The following is a 26165-nucleotide window of genomic DNA, read 5'->3' as shown; positions in this document are numbered from 1 at the left end:
GTGGTGAAGCACTGGAGTGGGTTACCTAGGGAGGTGGCGGAATCTCCTTCCTTAGAGGTTTTTAAAGTAAGGCTTGACAAAGCCCTGGCTGGGATGATTTAGTTGGGGATTGGTCCTGCTTTGAGCAGGGGGTTGGACTAGATGAGCTCCTGAGGTCCCTTCCAACCCTGATATTCTATGATTCTAAGGTGCTATAAGAATACTGTATTTTGATATTTCCTTACTATCTCCAAAAACAGAACATAAGAAGCTGTGCAATAGGCTCAAGTTAAAATGGGAAATATGAGAACAGGAATAAAAAAAAAGAAATGTTCCCCATTTTTTAGCCTTTTCAAAAGTTGAAGATTATGTTTATGTTAAAGTAAGTTAAGCAGTGAAATCCAACTTCGCTAGATAGCTTCATCCTGTACAGAAATTCAATGAGGCGGAGGCCACAGAGACAGGGAAGCTGTGAATGGATGTCCTTGAAAAGTTTTCCCCAAGCCGTTGTATGTGTGTATGGGGGATAAGTCCTATTTTCCTTTCCTGCTCACCTCCGCCACAAATGAGGAGGGTGATTAGTCCCTCGAATGCACATCTATAGGGGTGAGGAGCTCCTCAACCTGTCTCTATCCTTCAGTCTGTTCTAAAAGAATTTCCATAGGCCAAGAGTGCTGTGATGAAAAAATAATGCACACCTCAGACAAAAACTTTTCAAAGATTCCCTCCAAGGGAGGACAATGTGCATTAGTGCTGTTGTTTACCCACTTCTCTCTTATAGACAATCAGTCTCATGGACGTATTGACACTTAAGAAACCAAAGAAACAACCCAAGGCTTGTCTGGGGGAGAAAGAGTCTTATGATGCTTTGCAGTGAAGCTAAATTTGAATGGAATTTTACTAAGCAGTAATCCTTTAGCATATTTTAAAATAGCTTAAATAGATATTTTAATAATTCAAACTGCAAAATATGTGCAAGAGGTACAATGAATAATATTATCCAAAATAAGGGAATGAACAATGACTAAGCATAAGGTGTTAAGGCATTTGGAATCTTACAAGGGAACAAGGAACTTAGAAAATAACCTAAAATTAGGAGGAGGAGTCCAGTGGCACCTTAAAGACTAACATATTTATTTGGGCATAAGCTTTCATGGGTAAAAAAGTCACTTCTTCAGATGCATGGAGTGAAAAGTACAGATACAGGCATAAATATACTGGCACATGAAAAGAAGGGAGTTATGCCTGTATCTGTAATTTTCACTCTATGCATCTGAAGAAGTAAGGTTTTTACCCACGAAAGCTTATGCCCATATAAATCTGGTTAGTCTTTAAGGTACCACCAGACTACTTGTTGTTTTTGTGGATACAGACTAACACAGCTATCCCTCTGATACTTAAGATAAGAAGAAATTTCCCAAAGGAGGAAATCAATAAAGCTTGTAGTGATAAACAATGAAGAATAATAATGGTATAGTTACCCTAAGAAACCAGGGGGAAGTAACATCATCTAAAGATTGGACACAGTTTGTCAGAGAACTACAGGAAAGATCTTCTGCAGCAGCTGGTAACTGTATACCTTTCTGTGTATGTGCTATCTTTACTAACTGCTAAATCAATAAATACAATAAAAAATGACTTATTCAAGGTTTATTATTGAACTAATCCAGACTCAAGAGAACCCCTTTCCTTCAACACCAAACACACACAAACACCAGGAAAATACAGGAGTTAGCCAGTGGTATCAGCTGCAGTGATGGAGGAGAGACGATTCTGGAACCAGTTTTTTCCTTTTGGATAGATGGGGGCCTCTACTAACCACTGGAGAAGTGAAGTTTTGGGGGGTCATCCACACTATAGCAGGTGGCTTCTCCTTGTCTCCACTGTCAACCACTGAGAAAGGGAATCATCAAGGCCAATGGACCCCATCTCTTCTCCCTGACTGAGAGCTCTGAAATGGAAAGACTACTGCATATTACCTGTAGTACACTGGGCTTGGTTGGTCCCCTGGTATATGGAAAGTTCAGATGGCATGCTCTTGTACTGTGGGGACAAGTATACTCTGTGGATGATCCATGCTTGAGTTGGTGGTGCACTCGGTGAGTTGAAATTGGCATGTTCCCCAGACACATGCCCTTCATGCCAGTGTTGCCCACTTTTGTAACAATGGGCTAAGGGTCCCACAGCAGATGAGGGACTGAGAGCATCTTGAACCATTGCAACACCATTTTAGGTACACTTTCCACTGTTGGAAGCCCTTGTCTCTAGGTTGGACAGCAGTGGCCGGTAAAAACAGAACTGAATAAAGTCCATTGGTTATTACTTAGAACTCATCAATAGACAAACCTAAATATAAAAGCACTAGTGAAAGTTTCTTGGCCTTACACTAAAACACCCCCACTCTGTTTCACTGCTGTGTCAAGCTGTAGCTTGATTTTCTTTGAATGGATTTTCTGCTTTTGCAAGTTCTGGGTCAGGGTAATTTACGGAGAAACACTGGATACTTCAGAGTACTTTTGTATTAACTCATTTGTAAAACAATTATTTCATTTAGAATACTGAAACTCTCTTTCTAAATTAGATCTGTCACTTTAAAAATGGTCTATTCCCCCTATTCAAAGGCTGCTTGGACAGGCTCCCACTCATGCCATTGTGTTGGAAAAGGTAAGGTAGCATATTTTTAAATGACAGGTCTAAAGAGTCTTGGTGTTCTATATGAAATATTTTTTTATGACTCAACCTAATGCTAAGGTACTTTATAATTAGATTTTTTTCTCCAACAAGACACTTTCAATAAATGTCCCCATAGCGTATTCACAGAAAAAGAAAGAGACCCTCAAATAGCAGTGGATATAGTGGATGACTTGGCCATAGCATCAGAGAAAGAGCATGCATGTAAGTCACCCCAAATCTGAACAGGAGAAGAAAGAATTATGACCACCATTTTGAAGGCCAAGAGTCAGACCTTCTATACACACGCACTCTCACTTTTCTGGACCTCACATCAGAGCTAACAGACCATTTTTTTCTAGTAACAGGGCATATTTGATGCTAGAACGTATTGAAATATATAGAATTTGGAAGAGAAAAATCACCTGTGGCAAAGACTTCTATCTTCACCATTAATGGATTGTATCAGTGGGACAAATTTAGTTGAGTCACTAGTACAGTCATTTTTTCTTTACCAGTTTGAAGCTTCAAAGATAGTAATTTGACTTATCTTCTTGGGGTGGGAGGGAGAACAGCTCACCTTTTAAAAACAAGCTCAAATATATTTTTTCCTATCTCACAATTCAAAAATAACGCATTAATAAAATATCCACAAAATGTGGATGTTAACAGATTCATCATCCTTGATATATTTATCGGGCACAGTTATGCAGAATCTATGGTAGCATGGAAAAGAGTACATTTCTAGCCATAATAATTGCAAGGAATGCCTTTGTCAAGGTTCCTCCCCCACTCTGAACTCTAGGGTACAGATGTGGGGACCTGCATGAAAAACCTCCTAAGCTTATCTTTACCAGCTTAGGTCAAAACTTCCCCAAGGTACAAAATATTCCACCCGTCGTCCTTGGATTGGCCGCTACCACCACCAAACTAATACTGGTTACTGGGGAAGAGCTGTTTGGACACGTCTTTCCCCCCAAAATACTTCCCAAAACCTTGCACCCCACTTCCTGGGCAAGGTTTGGTAAAAAGCCTCACCAATTTGCCTAGGTGACTACAGACCCAGACCCTTGGATCTTAAGAACAATGAACAATCCTCCCAACACTTGCACCCCCCCTTTCCTGGGAAATGTTGGATAAAAAGCCTCACCAATTTGCATAGGTGACCACAGACCCAAACCCTTGGATCTGAGAACAATGAAAAAGCATTCAGTTTTCTTACAAGAAGACTTTTAATAAAAATAGAAGTAAATAGAAATAAAGAAATCCCCCCTGTAAAATCAGGATGGTAGGTACCTTACAGGGTAATTAGATTCAAAAACATAGAGAACCCCTCTAGGCAAAACCTTAAGTTACAAAAAAGATGCACAGACAGAAATAGTTATTCTATTCCGCACAATTCTTTTCTCAGCCATTTAAAGAAATCATAATCTAACACATACCTAGCTAGATTACTTACTAAAAGTTCTAAGACTCCATTCCTGGTCTATCCCCGACAAAGACCAGCATATAGACAGACACAGACCCTTTGTTTCTCTCCCTCCTCCCAGCTTTTGAAAGTATCTTGTCTCCTCATTGGTCATTTTGGTCAGGTGCCAGCGAGGTTACCTTTAGCTTCTTAACCCTTTACAAGTGAGAGGAGCTTTCCCCCGGCCAGGAGGGATTTCAAAGGGGTTTACCCTTCCCTTTATATTTATGACAGCCTTCCAAATGTGCATTGAGGATATCTGGGGCATTGAGGGTAACTGGGGGCAGTGATTTTTGCTGAGTCTGAAGACAGCCTGAAACAATTACTCAGTGATGTGAACTTCCTTGTCCTCTATTAAGTTAATAGGAATGTAAAATCTAAAGGCCAAGGATGACATGTTGGTGTTAACTAGAATTGGATGAATAAGATTTTTGGGTTAGCTTGCAATTCAAAGGGGGAAAAAAGGGAGGGTGTGTGTGAAGGGGTTTCGTATTTTAGGCCCCTGTAATGGAAAGTGTTCTGCAGCTTTACTACTGAGCAGCCACTGTAACAGCAACACTATTTGTAGCAACATGGGAGCTGCTCCCTTCAGTGTCAACCTCTAGTTTCATGGTCTATTATTCATATAAAAACTGCTTACGGCTGAAATTTGGTGTTCAATATCTCAGTAAGGGAGAGGGGGAATTGTTTCATATAGAACTCTGACCCCAAACTCCAAAGAAGGATTTTTTTTTTTAATAGGAAAATGTGAATTGAGGTGCTTCATAAACACAAGTCAATTCAGTAGTGGCATTTAAACAGCAGTTTACAAGAAAAAAAGAGCCCCAAAATGTTTAATGAGTTTGACAATGATTGTCCATCAAAAATATCCAGCTTTGCCTTGGATAACAAAATAATGTCACAGATGTATTTGCTGTACTCCCCAGGCTTACTAAAGAGAATACAAATAGGAAATCTTATATAAACTATTTTAGTCATAAGGCAAGAGAACATTTTTTAAGGGAAACCACCATGCTCCAAAATGAAATGAAAAATGTCCTGTTGGAAATAAGTCAACAAAAACGAAGGTAAAAAAAACCTCTTGCTTTATTTAAATTTCTTCATAACAACAGATAAAGTGTTAAAGTAGAAGCACGGCTGATGTTTCAATGCAAAAAGTGTGATTTGAGCAAAAGGAATGCATGGTATTTTTTTCTCTTAGGAAGACACTTTGGCTCCAATCCTGCAAATACTTACACATGTACATAATGTTACATATGTGAGTAGCAACACTGAACTCAACAGGATTGTCCACATATGTAAAGTTACTCATTAGTGTAAATGTTTACAGGAACTGTCTTTGAGCTGTGCTCATCACTTGCCAAATTGAAGAGCATAAATAAAGTAGGAGGGTTTTTTTATGCTATTAGTTGGCTGGCTTATTTCCCAAAGGAAGTTCTCTCTTTTACTTTCGATTACACTGACACAAGAAGCTCATTATGAACATATTTTCCTGGCTGTAATTGAGCTGCAGACGTTTTCTTACTAACATACAAAGCCTCAGCCCAGTAGCTATTGTTTAAAAATTCAAATGAAACTAGTTTACCATCTTTTGAGTTATGTGAGTGCAGAGATATTACATCTGAGGTACAGTTCTGCATTCCTTGCTTCCCAAAATCTCATTCAAGTCAGTGGGGCATGTCATGGAGCTGTGGGTAGCAAGCAGCCATTCTCCATGGCTTGCGTCCTCCTAGTTAGGAGAACATTCAAGTGTAAGTTTATGCCGCTTAGGGAATGTGGATAGCCCAAGTAGAAACAAATGGTTAATGACAGATGGAAAGGAGAGGCTAGGAAGCATCATACAGGTGGTCCTACATACCTGAATAAAAGAGTATCCATTCCATGCAGAACTATAAGATCTGAGGGAGTTTGAAGGCTGCTCCTCCTCACATATATCATCCCAAGAAGAGTATTTGTCAGAAAGGTCAGAAGGTAACAGTCTATCTTTATCACTATAGTAGCTGAGCAACTCAAAATCTTTTAAATGCATTTATCCTCAACACCTTTTCTGGTGGCTCCCCATTTTACAGATGAGAACCTGAGGCACAGAGAGGCTGTAAGGGTGTGTCTACTCCGAATCTGGGAACAAGCCTCCCAACTCAGATAGACTGACTTGCACTAGTGGGACTCAAACTAGTGATACGATGCTCAAGCTAGCAACCTAAAAATAGCACTGCTGATGTTCTGGCTTGAGCTGGAACTCAGGCTTTGAAGCCTAAGGTGTCAGGTGGGCTTGAGAGCCTGAGCTGGAATGTCCACCCTGCTAGCACACTAGCTTGAGACTCTTTATTGCCTCATCTAGCAATGTGTATCCATGCAAATTGAATGTAAAATGCCACCATTCTGATGTGGCAGCATTTTATCGTCACTCACCACATGCATAAATTACTACCCAAGTGGGAAAGCAGTGGAGAATCAGACACTTCTATTGGATTTGGGTTAAAAAATTGATTTCTACATGTACAAAGTATTACAATTGCTGTGGAGAAGAGAAAGGTCTGGGTATTATATGCACCTCTGCTTACTAGTTTACAACTGTGCCTGACTATATAGAGTTAAATCATAGAGCTACTCTGAAACCAGTTAAATCAAAGAGACTGTGGAGAAGCAAACAGAAAACAAAAGAATGGCAAAGATAAGGTACAGGGCAGAGAATACCAAGGGTCCAGGAGGAAACAAGGGGGGAACAATTAACAGGGGAATACCCCCAGCCTATTTCCAATGAGGCTTCCAAAAGTTACTTTTTCCAGACCTAAGCCTAGGTATAAAAGAAATACTAAAACTTTGAAGATACTGGCCGAGGGAAGAGGCGGGAGGGATTAAGTGGGTTGTCAGCAGCTATCCAGGGTTAGATGCTGACAGAGGCATGCAGGCTACATCTACACTCATGGCAGCACCTACAGCAGTGGTTTTCAAACTTTTTTTTTGGCGACCCAGTTGAAGAAAATTGTTGATGTCCGTGACGCAGTGGAGCTGGGGATGAGGAGTTTGGGGTGTGGGAGGGGGTCAGGGGTCTGGACTGGGGGTGCAGGATCTGCGGTGGGGATGGGGATGAGGGCTTTGGGGTGCAGGTTTGGGGGGTTCTGGGCTGTGGCAGGGGGTTGGGGTATGGGAGGGGGTCAGGGTTCTGGGCTGGGGCCAGAGATGGGGGGTTTGGGGTGCAGGAAGGGGCTCTTGGTTTGAGGGGAGGATCAGGGCTGGGGCAGGGGATTGGAGCATGGGGCTGGGGCACAGGCTTACCTCCCGCGGCTCCTCGTCAGCGGTGCAGTGGCAGGCTTCCAGCCTGTCCTGGCAGCGGGGACCGTGCTGCACCCCAGAAGCAGCCAGCAGCAGGTCCAGCTCCTAGGCGGAGGCTGGCGACCGGCCAATGGGAGTGTAGAGCCAGTACTCGGGGCAGGGGCAGTGTGCCAAGCCCTGTGGCTCCCCCCAACACCTAGGAGCCGGACCTGCTGCTGGGTGCTTCCGGGGTGCAGCACAGTGTCGGAACAGGTAGGCACAAGCCTGCCTTAGCTGGGCAGCCCTGCCGATGGGCTTTTAACTGCCCAGTCGGCGCTCCTCACCAGAGCCACATGACCCAGTACTGGGTGGCAACCCAGTTTGAAATCCACTGACCTACAGTATGTACATTACAAGCTCCCTAACCTGGCGTAAGTCATGTAGCTGGCGAGGCACTGCTTAGGTGAGTAGAGTACAGAACCTTAGGGGTCGGTCCTGGGGCCGGTTTTGTTCAATATCTTCATAAATGATCTGGAGGATGGTGTGGATTGCACTCTCAGCAAATTTGCGGACGATACTAAACTGGGAGGAGTGGTAGATATGCTGGAGGGGAGGGATAGGATACAGAAGGACCTAGACAAATTGGAGGATTGGGCCAAAAGAAATCTGATGAGGTTCAATAAGGATAAGTGCAGGGTCCTGCACTTAGGACGGAAGAATCCAATGCACCGCTACAGACTAGGGACCGAATGGCTAGGCAGCAGTTCTGCGGAAAAGGACCTAGGGGTGACAGTGGACGAGAAGCTGGATATGAGTCAGCAGTGTGCCCTTGTTGCCAAGAAGGCCAATGGCATTTTGGGATGTATAAGTAGGGGCATAGCGAGCAGATCGAGGGACGTGATCGTCCCCCTCTATTCGACATTGGTGAGGCCTCATCTGGAGTACTGTGTCCAGTTTTGGGCCCCACACTACAAGAAGGATGTGGATAAATTGGAGAGAGTCCAGCGAAGGGCAACAAAAATGATTAGGGGTCTAGAACACATGACTTATGAGGAGAGGCTGAGGGAGCTGGGATTGTTTAGCCTGCAGAAGAGAAGATTGAGGGGGGATTTGATAGCTGCTTTCAACTACCTGAAAGGGGGTTCCAAAGAGGATGGCTCTAGACTGTTCTCAATGGTAGCAGATGACAGAACGAGGAGTAATGGTCTCAAGTTGCAGTGGGGGAGGTTTAGATTGGATATTAGGAAAAACTTTTTCACTAAGAGGGTGGTGAAACACTGGAATGCATTGCCTAGGGAGGTGGTGGAATCTCCTTCCTTGGAAGTTTTTAAGGTCAGGCTTGACAAAGCCCTGGCTGGGATGATTTAACTGGGAATTGGTCCTGCTTCGAGCAGGGGGTTGGACTAGATGACCTTCAGGGGTCCCTTCCAACCCTGATATTCTATGATTCTATGTACCCTACACAGCTCTCTAAATGCACAAGCAATGTCTCCTGTGTCTACTCTGCTATTTTTAGCAGTATAGCGTCCCATTGCCTCCCCAGAGCAGCAAATTCCCCACAGCAGGAAAAGGCTCCGGCAGCAGGGAAAGGCTCTGGCAGGGGGAGGGAGCGAGAAAAGGTTCTGATAGCTCCCTGCTGCTGGAGCACTTCACCACAGGGAGCTTCTAGAGCTTTTCCCCACTTCAGTGAAAGACTCTGGCAGCAGGAAGGGCTCTGGCAGAAGGGAGGCAGTAGGGAAAGGCTCCAGCCTAACTATCTCTCCTGCCTCTGCCCCTGCTAGAACCTTCTGCTGCTTTATGGAGCAATACACCACAGTGTGGACGCAGCCTGTTTTTCACATAGCTACATGTACTCTACACCACCACTGTAGACCAGGCCAGAGAAAGAGACCAAACTTACAGCAAGCAGGCCATCTCCTCTCCCAAAGATGGAGGTAATTGGGTTCAATGAAACTTACTAAAGCGTGGAAGGAAAGCTTAAGGTTTACATAAGGGGAGATATGCATACTGGGCTCCTCGGCACTACAGTAACAGAAGTAATAATAATATAGTTTTTTTTTTGTTTTATCCTTCCCTCTGATCTACATGCTATATACCTTTGTGGTGCACTTGAGAGGGACTAAAAGGGATCTTAAGCACAGCTTGTCCTGTCACTGTGACAAATGCATTACAACTAAATCATTGGCTTTATTATAATTTTTTTCTGAGAGCACACAGTAACTTGAGGAGCAACACAGTGGAATTTCCAATCCAAAAACAACCCAAACAAACCCAACAGATCTTGTGTATTGCTTGCTAACAGACTGCTAAAAACAAGGAATCTGCTAAACAGTCTACAGTACAATGAATACCGAGCATTATCACTTCAGTACTCTTCTTAGTCCTCACTTTGAGTAACAGCTGTCTCCTTAGTACACAGATGGCTCTTACACTAAGTACAAAATAATCAGCCATAGCACAGGAAAAGCAAGTGATAATGAATAACAGAGAAGATAATACACTTTCATTTGGTTGAGACTTCTGTTTTCCATGTTTCCCATTTACTCCTCTATCAACTCCAGCAATTTTACAAAAAGTCTTCTTCTAACTTATAAAGGGAACAGTGGAGGAGTCTGATAATTCTGATGAAAACTAATTGAAGTTGAAGCTTTGAATGCTCATATTTGGAAACAAGAATCCCTAGCTTTGACCTCAGCTACTTGAGAAAACAGCTCAATAACTACATTGCTGATCTGTCTGAGTACTGGAGGGAACACCATAAGATCTGGGTATTACTACTATCCTCCTTTGCTGCATAACATCTGAGCTAGCCATTCAAGAGGGGTTTTCTTTTAATGCTAATTATCAGTGAAGGAAACGTCACCTCTGATAGCCAAATAAGTGTTATATGTTCAAAGCCAGTGCCTTCCTCAATCTAAGAAAAAACATTATTATTTCAGAAACAGAGGACATTAACCAACTGTAGGATTGAGGAACAGTATCAAACACACCAGCAATTAGCAGTGCACTACATAGCTGGCGACAACACTGAATTCCATACATATAAAAAAATCTTACTATGAAAGCTAGAACCAATAAAAACATACCAAAAGAACCCCCCAAACAATACATCTCCTGTAAGTGGAAAATAGTGGTGTCATTAAAAACAGGCAATGTTCATGAGTAGAAACTGTTAAACAGGCGGGGACACCCAAACACTGGTTTGAAGGAAGGTTGGAAACAAGTCTTGGGAGAAGAACACGATCATAAATTTGGTAAGTAATTTTAATGTAAAGAGTGATCAGAAAGCATCCTCTTTGCATACTTTCATTCAGTGCACAACACAAGATAAAGTTTTCCAAAAGTTAATTTGGGTAGCTGCTCTACTCAAGAGTTGTTGGTGGTCTTTCAATCATTAAAGTATATGTTGGATATGTAAAATCCATTAGGGTTACCTTGATATACATGAAGTCAGAATTGCCTAAGATTATAGAGCTTTATAAACAAGAAAATATTAGCTTCACCTTGGGCTTACAGTATGGATAGAAAAATTGTGGAATCCTCTAGTGGCCCAGATTGCTTGAATCCTTCTCAGAAGCTTCACATTTTGAAAGTAATGATGATTGCTATAAATAAAGGATGTTGTTTTTCCAATATGGATGAAAACTACTCTTTCAAATATGTTATATATTAATCATAGTAACTTACAAAATCAGCTAAACTAAATGCAAATATCTGTCACCTGATCTGCTAAGGTTTAAATATGCTGTGATAACCTTTCTTGGCAATGCCTATGAACTGAAGGCATACCAGTATTTTAGATATGTATTTTGTTTTGTACCCTAGTATTATAACATGTAAACTAGTATAATTTATTTCTCTTTCAAATTAAATTACATATTTAGTGCATACACACATCAAGGTATACTTTGATGTCAGGGTCATAGACAGAATTCAGGGTTCTCTTTAGGTATTGTCTCTTTACCTACTACATGCAGGCTATTTCTCTTCATAGATGATTCTCGCTTTGTTTGCTATTTTCATTTTTAAGCAATGATTTGGGGAAGGGACACAACTCTTAGACTGAATTATACAGTTTGGTGGATATTTTAATGTAAATATTTACTCCTGATTTAAGTTCTATTTTCATTGTATAATGCAAGAATTTTCCAACAGAATTGTAATTACAAAAAGAACACAACCTCTAGAGTAGAATTCTTTGATACAAATCTTACAGGGCTCTTCTGCGGAATGCACACCACAAACAGGCGTTTGCTATTATATTTAGTCCATGTAGTGACAGGACAGTGTAAAAGTAAAAGTAACACACATTTGAAAGAACTGAGTTGTATATTTTACTGAAAAATTGTGAAGATTATTTTTAAACTATACATACATAAAAGTAAGCAGTTGTATTGAATCTTATTTTATTCCATGCTTGGTTTTAGGTGCCAAATGTGCACTGCCTTTATTTCTGTTTAGACATTTAAGTTTTTAAATTGCCTTTTAACAGTTAAGCAGAGTCATGTGAAAAATTTCACATGTGCAGCAAAGGTAGTCAGTTAGGAAGGGTTGGAAAATGCTAGGGTGAAATAGAGATTGTTCCTACGCTGGGCCCCAGTCCCCTTGCTCGGGTCAACAATGGTTGATATCTGGTAAGTGTGTGGAAATCCCCCACTGCATGAGGGGAAACTCAGCACTGCCATGTTAAATGCAGCTAGGAAGCTAAAGAGCATATTGTGGGGGAGGGGACTCCCTCACATGGGACTGAGAGCATCCGATGAAGTGAGCTGTAGCTCACGAAAGCTTATGTTCAAATAAATTGGTTAGTCTCTAAGGTGCCACAAGTACTCCTTTTCTTTTTGCGAATACAGACTAACATGGCTGTTACTCTGAAACCTTAAATTAAGTGTTGCCAAGGCCTCCAATGTATCTTTCCTTCTTCTCTCTCATAGTAACAGCCTTTTGGGGACAGTGGCCTCCACTTGCTGGGCATAGAAACAATTGAAGACTAGAAGATGGCTAGCTCCTTATGTGTGGACATGACATAATCAGAAGTCTTGATGTCTCATTTCCATCTTTTGGTTGGGAGGAACCATACCCCAAGCCTTGGCACTGGTACAGAAGATGCAAGAAATTGAAAAGCCTAAATCACATTCACCAAAAAGATATGCCATTGATGCAGTCTTGTGATGATGGGGTACTGAGGTAAGGCATTGAGAAATCTTAACTTGGCTGCACCTTTACTGCCCAAAAGGGTTTGTTTGTACAGAGTAAAAGCTAAAACACATTAGTTATCTCACTGCAAAACCCTAATGCAGTTACATTCCTTCTCCATGGTCGACCTCACTTTGCTACCTCATGGTAAAAACTAGATCCCTGCCTCCAGTAGGATTTTACAGCAAGATAACTAATGTATGTTAGGTGTGTTTTCTACCACAAGATAACTTTTTTTAGCAGTGAAGAAATATCTTTAGAGGATGTAAGTAAAGTAAATTTGCAAAGATACAAACTGGAGTTGAGTGCCCAACTCCAATTGCTTTTCAATGGGAGTTGGACACCTAACTCATTCCCATTTATGCCTTTGAAAAAATCTCTCTCTCAAATCTTATTTAAAAGGCCTGGTGACATGATTTTTTCATTCTACCATTATGGCTAGACTGGGTTAACTCTAAGGCTGAGAAGCTACGGTAAGGTTATGTGCTATATCAGGATATAACATGATCAGTTTTTCTTTGGCTGACCCCTGAACCTGCAAATTGTGTGGGTTCTGGGTAAAAATTGGCCAATTAATTCTAGGTAGCTTTGAAGCCTAACTCCCTTCAAGATGAAAGTGATCAAAATTGCACTCTATGTTTTAGTTGCTGAGAAGATAATATATACTATCTCTATGGCAGAGCGATAAAAATCTCTGAAGAGATTTAAAAAAAAAACAACACATCATGAGATTAATTCCATTGGTTGGACGGTGTTTGAATTCTTAAAGTATGGCCATGTAATGGACACCAAAACTGAATTTGCAGTTTTGCAAATCCCTCAAGCTTCAAAGTTATAGGAAAAAAAATCATTTAGAGGCAGAAGAACTGTTTTGCCTACCCATCAAGGATTCTTACATTCTACCTCTGGGATTATTATTACACCACAACAGAAAAAGTGTATTTTGGAGGAATTAGAGGTAGGTGAGGTAATACCTTTTATTGGACCAACTTCTATTGGTAACAGAAACAAGCTTTCAAGCTACACAGACTTCTTCTTCAGGTCTGGGAAAGGTACTCAGAATGTCACAGCTAAATACAAGATCAAACAGATAGTTTAGCAAAGAAGTTAGCACGTATTCTAAGGGACCATTCAAGGTGAAGTGGCCCATTACCACCCCTGTAGCGATAGGAAAAAAAAAAGGGAAGTTAGAGGGCTACAGATTGTTGTAATGAGCCATAAAACCAGTGCCTTTATTAAGACCATGATTTTTAGTGTGTTACAAAGTGATGAATTTAAGCTCCGAGGCTCACCTTTTGAGAGTGTTGTGCAGGTTTCCTTTGAGGAAGAGGCCTGATCGTGATCACTCTATATCTGACCTTTGTGAAAAGTGTTCACCTACAGGTGATAAAAGACAAAAACACTCGAGCTAGTGATTATTTGGTTTCCCCACTCAGTTGTTATTGGGGCATTTAACTCACTGGATGAGGTACACCACATGTTGCGATAGGCATATTTTTTAGTAGATAATTTGATCGTTCTTTCCTCCAGGAAAAAAAAAAACAACAACATTTGGAGCTAAGCAGAAGTGGACACAACTCTGAAGTTTCACTGGTGGGGATTCAGAGGCATGGATTTGGAGGGCCATATATCCTCCCAATCTTAGAAGCCATGACCCCACTAATTGGGTTCCTCTGTGGCTGTTCAGTAGCAGGGCCTAGAGGAACATAATAGAACTCTGAGCTCTATAAAACTCTCACCCAGATTTCTAGGGATGAGATCATGGAGAGTGGACCCTGTCCTGCTCTATCATCCCCTCTGAAAACCATGAACATCTACATGGAGCCAGGGAGGAAGGATGATTATGAAGAGAATAAACTATGCTGCACAGGAGGATTCTCTGCCTCTGGCAAGTGGATAATGTAGGACTGTAGTGGTGACCTATTTTTTAATCCATCATTCCTAACAGAGACATAGAAAAGCAAACAGTTGTCTGAGTTGCTCATTTTAGGGAAATATACAGGTGTACTTTATGTACGGTGCAAGTTACGTTAGTGAGGAATAAATCAGCAGTTTAGAGCCTATGTATTTCAACAACATCTGCACACACGAATGCCTGAATAATCTGCTCTTGTAGCTTAATTTAATTTCAAGGTTACATTTCCAATGAATTGTACAGTTGTCCTGTTGCTTATCAAACCTTTCAGTCTTCATGAAGTGCCTTTCCTCCATTCAACAATGCTTAAAGAACTGATGCAATGTTGTGATGAAGTCCCCATAAAGCATATTTGGCATGAGTTTAATGAATACTAATGAATGAATATTACTCTCTCCCATTCCCCTCAATAACTTGTGTGTACTGTATCAATCTTTGGCAAATCCCGCACTCACAATTATATCACCTTATGCTGCTGAAATTTATGGTAGGTCTAGACATGAGTAACAATACTTTTCAAAGCTATTAGTACATTACCATACATCTTATTAAAACAGGAAAGCCCAGGGAAGAAAATATTACAAATCAAGCCACTTGAAAATAACCTGAGGTAAAGTTATCCTTACAGAAGAAATTTTTTTCAGTTCCAGAAGAGCATATGTGCCAGTATATTTATGCTGTGCAGCAATCTCAATGTCACCTAATCCTTAGGATTCTGGACACAAATATCTACATCAGTGGTGGGCAACCTGAGTGTGTGGAGCAAGAATGCAAAGTCAGGGGCTTGGATGATGGAACATAGCTGCTGTGTGTTAAATAATCAGAAGACTGTGTTTAGTTTAAGAAATTTCACTCAACCTTTCATTAGCAGTATAAATTACATTCCCTTTTCACTTCCTTTCAAACAAATTTTTTATACACAATATACTAAATAATATTGCACATGACATTATTTTCACTGGTGTTGTCTTCTCTTTTCAAATTCTATTGCACAGAGAGGAAGAAAATGGGAGGACATTACATAATAAGACCCAGATTCAAGAAAAGAATGTGTCACAGACATTCTGTTAATCACACAGATCATAGGACTGGAAGGAACCTCAAGAGATCATCTAGTCCAATCCCCTACACTCATGGCAGGACTAAGTATTATCTAGACTATTCCTGACAGGTGTTTATCTAAAGTGCTCTTAAAAGTCTCCAATGATGGAGATTCCACAACTTCCCTAGGCAAGTTATTTCAGCACTTAACCACCCTGACAGGAAGTTTTTCCTAATGTCCAAACTAAACCTCCTTTGCTGCAGTTTAAGACCATTGCTTCTCATCCTATTCTCAAAGGTTAAGAAGAATAATTCTTCTCCTTGCTCCTGGTAACAACCTTTTATGTACTTGAAAACTTATGTCCCCTCTCAGTCTTCTCTTTTCCAGACTAAAGAAACCCAGTTTTTTCAATCTTCCCTCGTAGATCATGTTTTCTAGACCTTTAATTATTTTTATTGCTCTTTTCTGGATTTTCTCCAATTTGTCCACATCTTTTCTGAAATGTGGTGCCCAGAATTGGACACAATACTCCAGTTGAGGCCTGATCAGTGCTGAGTAGAGCGGAAGAATTACTTCTCATGTCTTGCTTACAACACTCCTGCTAATACATCCCAAAATGATGTTCGCCTTTTTTTTTTTTTTTTGGGGGGGGGGGGGGGAGGCAACAGTATTACACTGTTGACTCATATTTAGCTTGTGGTCCACTATGACCCCCAGATCCTTTTCCACAGTACTCCTTCATAGGCAGTCATTTCACATTTCATATGTGTGCAACTGATTGTTCCTTCCTAAATGGAGTACTTTGCATTTGTCCTTATTGAATGTCATCCTGTTTACTTCAGACCATTTCTCCAGTTTGTCCAGATCATTTTGAATTTTAATCCTACCCTCCAAAGCATTTGCAAACCCTCACAGCTTGGTACTGTCCAGAAACTTTATACATGTACTCTTTATGCCATTATCTAAATAACTGATGAAGATATTGAACAGAACCGGACCCAGAACTGATCCCTGCAGGATCCCACTCATTATGCCCTTCCAGCATGACTGTGAACCACTGATAACTACTCTCTGGGAAAGCTTATGCTCAAATAAATTTGTTAGTCTCTAAGGTGCCCCAAGTACTCCTCTTTTTTTTTTTGCAAATACAGACTAACATGGCTGCTACTCTGAAACCTCTCTGGGAACAGTTTTCAAACCAGTTTTGCACCCACCTTTTAGTAGTTCCATCTAGGTTGCATTTCCCTAGTTTGTTTATGAGACAGTCATATGAGACAGTATCAAAGGCTTTACTAAAGTCAAGATATACCATGTCTACCACTTCCCCCCATCTATAACGTTTGTTATCCTGTCAAAGAAAGCTATCAGGTTGGTTTGATATGATTTGTTCTTGACAAATCCATGCTGGCTGTTACTTATCACCTTATTATCTTCAAGACTCGATAAAAATAGGCTTCTAAGAACAAAGAAATGATCTTTTACACACACTGCACCAAACCCACCAGGCCCAGGTGTAAAATCATACAGTCTGCATATAGTATTGTAGAAAACAGCTGGCAAGAAAAATTAAGTTATTTATCTCCCTTTTGCCTTTAATGCTACAAGGGAACCCTTAACACATTTGTAATTGCAAAATGTTACATTTACAAGACCCCCACTCCTCATATACATGAGTTTGGCATGTACGCAAGCCTGAAGAAAACCAAGAACATGGAAACATCTGGGAAGATACAAACTGCTTAATGAGGTTTTGGGAAGACTGAACAATTGGCTAACAAAGTTGGATTTTGCTTGTTGGGTAGTGTTGGTGGTCTGATACACAGGAGGTCAGGTTAGATGATCTAGTGGTCCCTTCTGGACTTAAACACTGTGACTTTATTACATTTTCCATCACAACATTCTAACTTTCCCTTTTAAGATGGTAAAATGTTAAATTGGGCTTCTCCTTGCTTCTGTGGGACATCTTTCAGGCCTCTAGTATGCTTCAGTAATTCAAGTAATTTTTGCTTCAATAGCTCGTCATTATTGTTAGAGCATTTACTTGTGACTCAATATATTTCTTGTAATAGCTTTTAAGCAGACTGTAGTTATAAGGGGAAATATCAGAACAGGCAAGGTGGGAGAGGATTCTGCCAAAGTATAGTATAATCCAATGACAAGTGTGGGATTTTAGGAAAAAATAATTAAAATAATACGAAAATTACATATGGTTTTGTGCCTCCTTGAAAAATGGGAAAGGGCCTTTCACTGAAAATCATATGTTTAGCAGTTATTCAGCCATTTTAATTTTAATAAAAGGAATGAGGAGTACTTGTGGCACCTTAGAGACTAACAAATTTATTAGGGCATAAGCTTTTGTGGGCTAAAACCTACTTCATCGGATGCATGCAGTGGAAAATACACTAGGAAGATTATATACATAATCCACTGCATGTGGAAAATATATATAGAGAGAGAACATGAAAAAATGCGTGTTGCCATACCAACTCTAATGAGACTCATCAATTAAGGTGGGCTATTATCAGCAGGAGAAAAAAAACTTTTGTAGTGATAATCAGGGTGGCCCATTTCAAACAGTTCACAAGAAGGTGTGAGTAACAGTAGGGCAAAAATTAGCATGGGGAAATAGTTTTTAGTTTGTGTAATGACTCATCCGCTCCCAGTCTTTATTCAAGCCTAATTTAATGGTGCCCAGTTTGCAAATTAATTCCAGACTAACATGGCTACCACTCTGAAACCTTTAATTTTAATTATAGTCTTTTTACTGTGCGGGACAGATTGCCCTCTGGGGCCTCTCCCTTTCATTAGGGGCTCTTCTAGACTAGGTTTTAAGTTGTGATGTTAGCCTGTATTTAGTTTTAGTTAAGGACTAAAAGATTACTACACCTCCCTCTGCTGAAAAACTGCCAATATGTTTGCTGAATTAATTAGCTCACTGTAATGCACTAATAAAGTGATTTCCCCATGTCAGTACCCGAGAGATATAATGCCTGCTTCTTCTCCCTTTCAAGGAAACATAAAAAGTGAGTAGTAAATTGGGGTACCTCCAGTTTTTTGGGCCCCAAAACATGACAAGGGGTCTGATTTTTAGTGAGGGAAGATCACATTCAGAAAATCCCCCTTTTAAAGGTCTTTCAAGTTGGACACCCAGAAACCCTGGTCAAATTTTGTATTGAGCTAATGGAAGTAAGACCAAAGACCAGTTCTGAACAAGACAGAGCTAAAACACGAACACAAAAACCAAAGAGAAAAGCTTAATAATACTTGTTTACCACTGTGATTAAAAATAAAACAAAAGATGACCGAGTTCTGTTTCTCCATGGAAATCAAATCATTCCCAATAATTAATTATCAAGATTTTTTCATGTTTTGTTTCAGGGAAATATGGATCGGTTCAGTTCATGAACTGGTTATCCTTCACCTTTCTCTCATCTTCTCATGCTTGGTTCATTTACAGGTTGACATCTCCACATTCATTGTGGATTTCTTGAATGACTCCTGCTTCAAGTCAATAGGCTTAATCCGACCTCCTGATCAGACACTCAAGCTGACAGTTCACATTAGAATGCAAAATCCAAATAAAGATCCACTTTAGAGATATCTAAAGGGAAGAGCGAATGCTAGGAATATTAATATTTATACAGCACTTCAAACACAGAAAAAAAACATGGTCCTTGCCCTGAGGAGTTTACAGTCCAATTCAGATAAACAGGATACATAGGAACAACACAGACAGAGGACGTCAAGGAGATGTCTTTGTAGAGACTCTTTGGAAGAGTAGTGGTTTTAAGTCCCTTCTTTAAACCAGAAGTGGTATATAATATAACTTTGTTTGTATTATTTAATTGGACCTTTAACTGCTGCCAGTTGTCAAAAGATGGATATTTTCTCTAATGCATTTCTGCACCATTGTGTACCCTCCAAATATGTTTCCTGCCTTAGAAGAATATCTCACATTAATAAGAGGACCTTTACAACACATGCTGCAAAGTTAATTGAAACAGGGTAAGTACTAAAGTTAATTGAAGCAAAGAAAGTACAGTACCAAGGTGAAGTCATCTTCACTTAAGGTTTATATTTAGTGGGCAGTCATCCTAACAACACGACTAAAGGGAATAAAATTTGGTATGTCAGATTTAATGATACAGAAAGTAGAGAGATCGTATTAAAATGCAGTACAGGTACATAGTCTGAGACAGTTTATGAGCCCTAGGTTTTATTACTCATATTCGCCTATATGATTGGATGCTGTATATTACAATGCAATCTTCAGATGTTCAGAGCCAAGGTTGTGACACTGCTGTATAAACCTTTTAAAGCTAAAGAATTTAGTCTCCACAAGGTAAGTCTCTATATACATCGTTTTAAAGATTATGTGAAACAATCTTCTGTACTGAATGAAATCCGAAAAACAAGCTCACACCTGGTTTCCTCTGACTGGTTTGGTTGTACTCCTCGACTTCATTACTTTTGTCCGAAAATCTAAATCTAACATAGTCACTCACCACGATAGATCTTTCTTTGGTCATTAATTTGCTATTCTTTAGCTTCCTACAATTCTCACACCATTTTCCTTATTTTTTCCTTCCAAATCTAACACACTTGGTCTTTTTTTTTCCCCCTATATACTGCAATGTAAACTTTAACAACAGACCGATTTCTATAGAATCCTCATCCCCTTTTCAAGACCCAGCCTCTATTCTTTTTAGGTTTAGAAAATTACATTTAATTAAAAAAAATAATGTGGACCATCTTGAACTTGCTGCCTTTTCTGAATCTATAAGTCACCCTAATTTCTTTTAGTTTTAATTTCTTTAGATAGTTGATTAAACAGTGAAGAAATGTCTGTTCTCATACGCTGAACTGATAGACTGTAGATTAACAAAAGCAGAGAATGCCAAATTTCATCTTTGTTGTGTTGCAACATTTAGACTGTGCATTTTATCTGTAACAATGATTTAATACATTTGCCACTAGGAATTGGGTATTGTGGACTGCAGTAAACATTACAAAGGACAGATTCAGCCTCTCAATGTAAGAAATGACTAAATAAATAAATCACATTGTATAAACCAGCATTACTACATTACTACACTAGATCAATATGCAGCATAACAATAAAGAATCACACAGAAAATGAACTGGTAGGGCTTTCAGCTATTTCTAATACTCAAAAAAAAAAAGCAGACATATTTAAAATAATTTCCCTTCTTCCCTTTACTTTCTTTGCATGACCCGCTAAGAGTTCTTTCCCCTACCCTGAAGATGTTATCTGGATCATTTGGCAAAATGTCAGAGACTGTTATGTCACACACAAGTGGGTTCCCCCTCCTTCCATTCCATGCCATTATATGATCTTTACCATGATAGCATGCATATTTCCTGCATTTCCACTTATGTAGCTTAGGTGATAATTGACTGACTTTTCTTGTCCTTGGGCAACCATTAGCTCTTGACTTTCTGTCATAGGTATTGAATTCTTGCAGTGTGATCACTATTTTTGCCAATGGAACTGGATCACCATAGGAGCAAGTGTCTAGAAAGCCCCCAGCAGTGGTCACTTTCAGGAGGGCAATGATTTCACAAACCCCGGTGTTTTTTAAAAAAAAAAAATGAGGACAAGTTCCCGCCTGCAGAACATTTTAGGTATCGGCCAAAAGTTCACCTGATGTAGTGTGGTCCCCAAGAGCTCCTCAGGGAAAGAAGAAACACTATCGCTGATGGTAGGAGCAGCTGTCAGTAGGAGAAGCCTTGGTTTGACTTAGTTTACTCAGTCTTTGAGCGTACACACAGAGTTACTGATGCAAGAAATGGCTAGTGACCAGGAATGGCCAAACTAAGTATTGACCATTTCTGGAGCTGCCTGTACTTTAGGCCCTTCAACACTGAGTATCTTCACAAAGACTGAACTGTAATAAAACTGCATCCTTATCAGTCAGTTTTAACACACAAGTTCTTGTTAACATTTGAGAGTGCTCTCAACAATAATAAATGTGTCTTGTTTTAGGGGGAATTAGAAAAAAATGTTTGGAGAAAAAAAGGGTGAAGATGATGTGAGGAGCAGATGAGAACAGAATACTTGGTTTTACATCTCCTGCACCAAATACATTTTTCTTCAAATTGGAGCAAAGAAAGGGAAAGAAGAGATACTATTCAAACTGTGGCAGAAAAAAAACAGTTCTAAAACCCCAGCAAATTCCTACAGAAATGTTCATATCACAGGTAACCTTGGGAGAGAGAGAGAGAGCAACATTAGCAGCTAGTACACAGAAACTAAAGTGGAAATGTGCCTGAGCCACAAACTTCAGATCCAAACTTCCCCCAAAGTTTCAACATTTTTGGATCCAGGGTTTGGTTTCAGGCCTGTTTCTTGCAGCCAATGAGGACTTGATTTTCTACTGTCCGTGTAATTATTTACATCTCTACAGAACCTGTGTAAAATGCTACTAAATCAAAATGGTAGCATTACACACACACACACGTTACTGTTGTAAATAACTATGCACAGGGACAGATAGTAGAGATATAGGCCTTATCCTTTTGCATTCTTCCACATGGTAAAGTCAGCAAGTGAATCAGGTTATCATCTTGCATCAATCAACTTTATCCAATGACCAGACCATTTGTATAGTCACAAACATTTATATGGTATGTAAAACATGACTGATTCATTAAAATTTACAGCTTTGCATAATATCTCCCATAGCTGGATTCCTTTTGAGCAAGGGTGTGTGAGGGATGAAAAAGAGAAAGATATTTTGGAAAACAGCGGAGACATAATATCAAGGATTGAAATGTTGGTTGTCTAGGAGTCACACACTTTGTAAATTGTGTAGACTGAACATACTGCACATACCGGGGCTGCTTGCATCCCTCCATTCCACCCGACAAGCTCCTTGCGTGCCACCTTCCTATCCTGCTCTATTTCAGGGATGCCCTGCAGGCATCTCCCCCTCTGCCAGGGGTTTGTATGCTCCCCATATCCCTCAATCTCCCCCCAATAGGGTTTCTATGTGCCCCATTCCCCTCCTTCTCCCCCATGCCAGGAGCTGTGTGGGGTCCACCTTCGCTGCACTGGTAGGGTCTTCCACTATGCCCACTATGGCTGGGTTCTGAGTGTGCACCAATTCCTCCATTCTGCCCTCCACATTACAAGTTCTGTGTGGCTCCCCTAATCCACCCTTCACCCATTCCAAGGTCCCCCATTTTCTCACCCCCCATTGCAAGGCCTAGGTGTAAACCCTTATTTCCTGTCTGCCCCCTAAGCCATCTAGGGTAATATTTAAAAACCAGACACTCCAGCAGGAGTGGCGGAACCTCCTCTGCCGGGCCCCTTCCCCCTGAGGACCTGCCCCTGCCCCTGTCCCTTCCCCCTGAGGCCCTGTCCTGCGCCCGAGGCCCCACTCCTGCCCTTTGCCCCTTCCCCTTGAAACCCCGTCCCTGTTGGCTCCTCTTTCCCCCTCCCCCTGTTGCTTGTTGATCTTCATCTCTCTCCCCCACCTCTGCCCAGGTTGGGAGAGACTCGCCTGCAGAGCCGGGGCTGATAGCTGCACCCACCCAATGCAGGTAGGAGGCAGGCCTGGATAAGTAGGGGCTGGCGTGGGTGATGACTTGGTGCCTGCCCACCTGCAGTAACTGGATATTGGGTGTCTGGTCAGTAGATCTGACCGGACACTGTCAGGTCTCCTTTTCAACTGGACTTTCTAGTGAAAAACAGGCATCCCCTAAAGACACCCTTCTTCCCATTCCCACCTTCATGCTAGGAGCTCTGTGTCTGCCCCTTCTCGCCCCCCTCCATGCCCAAGTTGCCCAAACTCTCACCTCCCCGCAGCGGGGGTACTGTGAGTTGAGCTAGGGAAATGACATTGAGTGTAAGGCCATGTATTTAAGAGATCTGTCTGAATTTTCCCCCCACAAATAGTCCCTGAATTTTTTTTGCCATGCCTGCAGCCTACCAGAGTTCTGCACAAGAAGCAGGTCTGCAATTACTGTGTAGAAAAATAAAAGTGACAGGGTGGAGGGGGGCTCAGTGATTTCTACAGTCCTTGGTTACAAGTCTGTCACCCAGCAGAAGCTGCGGGGCACTTGCTGATATTGTTGTTCCAGCTCTTCCGAAGTTACCCTTGAGGTGAATGCTCCCATAGGCGTTTGCCTGTGTCTTCAAGGTTGCGTGAAGAAATTGTGTGGCCTCTGAAGGAACCACTGTCTTCTTGGACAGAGCTAAGTCATGCCTGCCAGAGATGATAGGTCTTTTGTGCTTATGCAAATCTCTGTTGGGAATTTTCATTTTTGCTTTTAGAATGAATTAGGTGACACCACATTTAAACAACATTCTAACCTGTTTTCTTGAACATCCTCCTTGTTTATCACCTCCTCTTGAGTCACTTCACTGGCTCCTCTCCTCTATCACATCGAGTTCAAGCTTCTTAGCCTTCACAACTTTGCCTTTCACTTCTTATGGCCTCCTAATGCATTGCCATATCCTCTCCACCATGCCAAATATGGAAATATCAACCACCTGCTTATTCCAGTCACATAGTATACCCACAGGCAGCTAGAAAAAGCACACAAATGGGTGAAGAAAATGTATAGAGGGGTTTCCATAGGCATATAGAAAATGTATATAAAATTATGACATGTTATACAACTGCATATATTTGACTGTCTCCCTTGTCTCCTCCCCACCCCATTTTATGTTGCCTATCTTCTGAGGTCAGATGCTGCAAATTCAACATACAGGAAGACCTGAGAACCCATGTGGAACCCCACTGACTGGATCCCATGTAGAGCTGTTCACCATAACTGGAGCATTATATAAAGGGATCTGCCAGGCACTGACCATGTTAACCTCCAAGTTTGTAGTGCCTAGCACAGCAGGGTGCCAATCCTGATTGGGAATTCTGAGCACTACCATAATATAAATTAAACATAAGTCTAAATTTAGACAAGGAACAAAATATTAGTTGTACATAGTTCAGAAATTTGTAAGTCAAAATTTATATTTTAACATTGATTTACTGTTTCATACCAACTATTTTATTTTACACTGTATTTTTTGTGTGACACTTAAAAAGTTATCTTGTATTAATTATAACCGTGTTCAGCTTCTATATCAAGAATCTCCATTATTTTTTAATGGTGCTTTTGATTTATTGGTTAATTTCTGACTCACAGGACAGTTCTTTCCATGCTTTGTATACTTTATTCATGGGATTTTAAAATATATATATGTATAATTAGAGTGAGTATTTCCTGATACAGTAGAAACTTCGCCAATTATGTTAACTTTCATTTATTTGTTGAGTTTGATTGTTTTGCTACTGCATTTCTCATGTGCTGGCTTTAATTACATTAATGGATGCGTTAAAGATTGAGAGACACTTGATACTATGGTAATGGGCCTATGATGGGGTGTCTACCCCACATATGGCCTGAGCCAGTAAAATAGGCCAACTAACCTTACAGGCTGCACCTGGAAGCATAGGTGCTAGAACTAGGGGTTCCCATCATATCATGAAGAGGGAACACCCTGAGTCTAGAGAAAGAGAGACTGACCGACCATGGGCCATGCAACCAAAGGAGGGGGCCTCCAGGTCAGGAGAGAGCTAATCCCCATATTAGATGGAGGTGCCACAGCAGCGAGTGTACCCCATTACAGGGCCGTATGAGTACTTATGATAGACAGACAGCTGGCAGCAGGCACCTCACCCTCCAGCTCACTGTAGGATTAAGCTCTACTATTTCAACGTAAGGTGTTTTAAGAGGAAATATGAGAATCTCAGAACCCTTATGAAAGAATATTCACAATTGTTAAATTTTATTTTCTTTGTTTGAAATATTGACCATGAGTCCAATTTAAGGTTTTACTTCATCCTGCAATGATACCTTTTTAGCACTTTCAAAATGTATGACCTGTACATACCAATCATTGGTAGCTCTGAGCTTTTCTCCCAAAATACCAACACAGTGACTGCAGAAGTTGTACTTAAAACTATGCTCGTCTTAATAAAACAATGTTTCAATTCAAGCAAGAATATAGTCTAAAATTACTGACAGAAGATAAATCACTGTTAATGTCTACCCTATGTTTAATATTCATGTCAAAGTTTTTTCTAGCTATATTATGAACTGTACTAAAATTAATATTCCATAAATTATAATTGGTCTCAAATATAACTGGACTAGTTAAGTGTAATTTACACTCTCTTTGTAGAAAATTCAACATGGTCTTTTGATCAAAACAGTCTTCAAAATGTTTATTAATATGCCTGATTGTGAGATTTTCTTTTTTTAAAAATAGGACTAAAATGTTTCATATACTTCAGATATATAAGGCAACAGAAATAGGAAATTAATTGGGTGTTAAAAAAGCAGTTTTCAATGCTGAAGGTGAGAAACAGATAGGTAACAATTAAAAAACAATTAATAACTAAGTATAAAGAGCTCATCCCCTACATGTACTGATTCAGCAATAGGGACAGGAAACTCCAAATGGGTTCAAAACACACACATCCTTCAACCTTGCATAAGTAGCAAGGAGTGTGGTCATCAGAATATAGTATAAGGTGAATCAGCTGATGATCTGTCTCCCCAAGCTGCTGCCCATTCAGTACCTTTGCTCCCTCCAGGCCCCTTGTCAG

The sequence above is a fragment of the Eretmochelys imbricata genome, chromosome 9 (genome assembly GCF_965152235.1).
Source record: "Eretmochelys imbricata isolate rEreImb1 chromosome 9, rEreImb1.hap1, whole genome shotgun sequence".
NCBI classification, from domain to species: domain Eukaryota; kingdom Metazoa; phylum Chordata; order Testudines; family Cheloniidae; genus Eretmochelys; species Eretmochelys imbricata.
This window is presented reverse-complemented; position numbering follows the sequence as displayed.